Raw genomic sequence first — 5,000 nt, 5'->3', positions numbered from 1 at the left:
GAGGGAGAGAGAGAGAGAGAGAGGGAGAGAGAGAGAGAGAGAGAGAGAGAGAGGGAGGGAGAGAGAGAGAGAGAGAGGGAGAGAGAGAGAGAGAGAGAGAGAGAGAGAGGGGAGCCCAGTGGAAAGAATGTGACGAGTCCCGAGAGGAAAAAAAAGAACAGGGGATCGGGAGGGAGAGAAAGAGAGAAACAGACAATGACGGGAGAAGGACCGGGGGGGGGGGGGGTATACTGTAAGCCAGACTGGCTGAAGGGCGGAGAGGTGGAGCGGTTGAAGGAGAAGAGAGAGAAGAGACAGAGTGGGCGAGAGGAAGGAGATCGGGGGGAGAAGGAGAAGACGGAGGAGGGATCTAGGAAGCATGTGCTTTACTGGACGTAGCGGACCGTGGAAGTGAGTCCGTACGTTACTGGAAACGCCGTTCCATCCACGATAGTGTCAGGCTCGCGACCCGCAGTCACACAGAAGTAGGTCAAGCACAGAGCGGAAGTGTAATAGGCACACTCTAAAATGGTCTTCAATTATGCACAATTATTTACTATCGACTCCCTTCCTTGGCAGGGCTAGATGTAGTCTCATGCACAACAGTAGCTAGCAGGAAATACTGTTCTTTCCCATCATTTGTTATTTTGTTATTGATCAAATACAGTAGATCTTGTGTTGAGTGAGGCAGATTGCACTTTATGCCTCTCATTCACTACAGTATAAGCTCAAGTAAAATGAGTAGCCATACATCCCTTTGACTGTCTAGGTAACAGCTCAGATAGTGTGGTGGTGTGTGTGAGGAGAGAATCCTTATCAACCATCCTGTGACCCGCCCACTCTCACAGGAAGACAGTCCCGTTACCATGGTTCCAGATAACGGTCACATCCTGTTTAAACGGGAGATCCTCGGGGACTGATGGAGAAAGGTTCGAGACCAGGGGTTGCACACACACACACATGCACATACACACACACACACACACACACACACACAGATTTCTTGGGTCTGTGGGAAACCCTAGGATGGATGATAGCAGAAACATCTGGCTAAGATATGAGACAGTCAAACAGGGCCAAAGCACACTCTCTAGAGAGAGAGAGAGAGAGAGAGAGAGAGAGAATAGATAGAGGGAGAGCTAGAGAAGTCAGTAATGTGGCCCCACCCCACCTCTCCTAACAGTCCAGCCAGGGAGGCTGGTCAGCCAGGTAACAAGCTGACCCCAGTCACAGCAGGCTGACATTATTTACGGTGAAGGACGTCCATAAGAAGACAGACCCCGCTCTAGGAGCCTGTCCTCACCGTAATTGGACGGGCTACATGGTTTAGTCAAGGGCAGGAGAAGACCATCACACACAGGGAGATATTGATGACCTAGACATCCATGTACGTAGCAGAGGGCGTGGAGGGTGAATGTCCGTACGCCTCCCCGCCACGTTCACACAGCGGCCAGTACAGCGCTTCAGTAATGGATCCAGGCTGCACACACTATGCAGCTATGCTGTGACGGAAGGGAGTCAGGACCGAATGCCATCTCACTAGGGGCAGCTGTAGCTCAGTTGGTAGAGCGGGTCGTTCAATGATCGAAGGGTCAGTGGTTCGAATCCCAGCTCCAACTGTCCACATGTCGAAGTGTCCTTGAGCAAGACACCTAACCCCAAAATTGCTCCCAATGAGCAGGTTAGCACCTTGCATGGCAGCTACTGTGAATGGGTGAATGAGAGGCCATTGTAAAGCGCTTTGAGTGCCGCTAAGGTGGAAAAGCGCTATATAAGTGTAGTCCATTTACCATTTATCATTTACTAGTGCCATAAAGATGTACGTAATATTTTAGGACGTTATACAGAGGGTGGTAACTTAACTCTCTGATTTGATGCTTCTCAACTTTCATTTCAGTGCTTTGTTATGCATTTTCATGCTTTTCCTCGCTCATATACCATACTGTAAATAAAGGGACAGTGATCATGTAGTGTTTTGTCAAATATGTTCTATTTGATATCTTATATGTGATATTGTAATGTGTTGGGAACGTCGAGGACAGAGAGCAGCTATAGTGGGTGTGTAGCCTGCTAGCAGTTTAACCATCTGATGCTAAGTCGTTCTCTCAGTTGTGTAGATGAAACCGCCCCCAATTCCCGGAAACCACACAGCCGTTCACTCTCTAAACGGAAACTGTTGACAGATGTGTGATAATTTTACTGATCACTGCTGCTGTTTGTCCCTGTACACATACACGTTACCATGGCAGCAACAGCAAATGATAGACGTTTAGTTCCCCTGAATGAACTGTGAAGACATTACAGTTATTATATAATACTATTCTCTCTTTCTCTCTAACTCTCTCTCTCAGATCCACACACAGTCAGTCAGACACACACACACACACGCGCGCATGTCACGTGCATACACACACTTACGGCAAACACACACATCTGTTTCCTGCTTGGTGGGAGGCTGCATAAGAGGGGTTTCTGGGGAGACTGTCTTCTCTGTCAGTGGTAACCCCTCTTCTGACTCATGCTATTGTTCAAACACACACACACAGGCCTACTCCTCCCCTCCTAATATGAGAAAGTACGTAGGAATGTCCAGGTGACATGCTTCCCTGACCCCCCCCCGTCATGTCCTGCCCTCCAGCCCAACCTGAGCCTGTGTTCTCCTGTATCAGTGAGCCAGGAGTCCTCGCCCAGTCTGCCTCTGTTTCCTGAGTCCTTTAGGCCCAGTCAGACACACAGAATTAAGCAAGTAAGTAGGCCTACGTAAGCAAGCAAACAAGCAAGTAAGTAAGTAAGTAAGTAAGTAAGCAAGCAAGCAAGCAAGTAAGTAAGTAAATAAGTAAGTAAAAGTGTATTTGTATAGCACCCCTCTCAGCACGAATGCACAGAGTGCTTCACATAAGGTGCAGGTAAAAAAAAAGTGCATAGTAAAATAAATAACCTACAACACAGTAAAATGAGAAAGCATACAAAAAGTGGACAATTTCAAAGGCCCCTATACTAATACAATAAAACAAAGAAAGACCCAGCAGGACCTACAGGTGTGACATCAGCAGCAGTGCTCACGCGCCTGCCTGAACAGATAGGTTTTCAGGCGCAGAGATACAGTAGATCCCGTCTGAGGGTCCTCTCTCCATCCATGTTAAGAGCCAGGTCCGCTGTGAGAGAAGAGACAGGCACCTTTAACCAGCTGGTCGCCAGTAAACTAGTGGTATGGAAGCACAGATTGAACTGGAGGAGCTAAGCACACGCAGTAGCCTTTCATCCTTAAGCCGATTACTGTATATCGCCATGAATGACCAGTCTGTTCTCTGATACAGACTGTCATGGACGTATAAGATTGCCTGTACCGAAATGTGGATTTTATTGCCTGAACACACACAAAGTATTTGTATTCATTTCAATTTCATTACCTTTATTTATGCAGAGTTCCCATTGAGACCAGGGCCTCTTTTTGAAGGAGCCCCGCCTACACAGAGCAGAATAATTTTCTTAGAAATATCTTTCTGTGTGTGTGTGTGTGTGTGTGTGTGTGTGTGTGTGTGTGTGTGTGTGTGTGTGGGTGTGGGTGTGCGTGTGTATTCTTCTCGTATCTAGCTGTTGTCCAGCCCTAGCCTCTCGCGCTCCTGCCACGCCCCGCCCCGCGCACGAGGGGTCTCCCCGATCAGCAGCGAGGAGGGGCGGAGCTGCGCGCCCGACGTCACGTCAGCCCGCCCACCCAGCATTAATTTATATTTTCTATGGGTCCTCTTGAGTGTGTGCTATTGCTATTGAACAGTTTCCAAGAAGGAGAAAAGAACAGACACACCTAAACCAAGAAGTGATTCTGGAGACGCACCGATGTGGCTCAAACCACTTTGTCATTTGAACAATTAAACGACTTCAGTTGGAGAAGTACCGTCGGGGTCGAGTTGAAGGTAGGTGTGTTTGGCTACATCCCGAGCTTGTGTTTTCATTTGATTGTTTCATGAGCGCTCCAACAAAGCCAAGAGCAGATCCCCTAACGGACGGGCCGCGTGGATCCAATAGAAATCAGGTTTGATTTCACTCGCTGGTCACAAAGACGCAGCAAAGCGAGCGGGGTCTGTCGAAACTGAGATTGGAAAACAGAAAGTCCTCCTGGTTCATTGTTGCCCGTGGTAGCGCATGTTCCGCGGACGGGACAGTGAAGCAGCAGGCAGAACAGAACAGAGAGATTGAGAGTGGCTTTCATTAGCCTACTGTGTGCCATTGTGATTTGTTTAGTTAATAGAAGATGTTTGAAAAATGTGATAGTAGGTTATAGGTTTACAAACTGAACCCATACGAGGATAACGGTTAATTTACAGGCTATTTATTGTAGTTATATTTTACAACTGCATTCGTGCTTTACATAAAGATGTATTTTTTTGGTGCTGCAGCCTATTTGATCCAAAATATTAGCAAGAGTCTTTGTTTGAGACCTGGAGATGCTTGTTGCAGTGTGATTGTGGGAGTGCTGGTGTGTCATCGAGTGACTGTACAGTAGAAAAGTATGAGCCACTCCACACAGCACAAGGCACTAGGCTACTCATCTCTGACTGGTCAGGCTGTCACTGTCACAGACCAGAGAATGACACCCACCTGCCACATGGAGGTGTGTGTGTGTGTGTGTGTGTGTGTGTGTGTGTGTGTGTGTGTGTGTGTGTGTGTGTGTGTGTGTGTGTGTGTGTGTGTGTGTGTGTTTGTAGATAGTCCAAGTAATAGCCTACTCTCAACCAGAGGCTAACAAAGGTGAGACAACACAGAGGCTGTTTGTCAAACTTTAACCAGAGCTCCAGATTTCGATTAGACATTTGTTTCTGTGTCTGAGTGGAGAGAGAGGCAGGCAGATGCAATAAGAATATTTATTGAAACACAGTCAAAGTTCCTTGTTATTCAAGGAACTGAGTTGGGCCATCTTCTTGAGTAAACAAGGGTGTCAGAAGGAGAGAGTGAGTGACAGAGACAGACAGAGGAAACAGAGTTGTTGAGTTTCCAGCGTAGGGCGAGTGAGAGGGGATGAG

The 5,000-nt window shown here is 47.5% G+C and overlaps 1 protein-coding gene across 1 annotated transcript in view; it reads left to right on the top strand.

Annotated features, from left to right (window-relative positions):
- The first annotated feature begins 3,873 nt into the window (after nt 1-3,873).
- fam107b (family with sequence similarity 107 member B) overlaps nt 3,874-5,000 on the top strand; it is a 24,899-nt gene continuing 23,772 nt past the window's right edge. Inside the window, exon 1 of the mRNA XM_084452648.1 lies at nt 3,874-3,893. The gene's annotated coding sequence lies outside the window, so the exon portion shown is untranslated. The remainder of the gene's footprint in view (nt 3,894-5,000) is intronic.

The sequence above is a fragment of the Borostomias antarcticus genome (genome assembly GCF_949987555.1).
Source record: "Borostomias antarcticus genome assembly, chromosome: 18".
In the NCBI taxonomy this organism is placed as follows: Eukaryota; Metazoa; Chordata; class Actinopteri; order Stomiiformes; family Stomiidae; genus Borostomias; species Borostomias antarcticus.
This window is presented reverse-complemented; position numbering and strand designations above follow the sequence as displayed.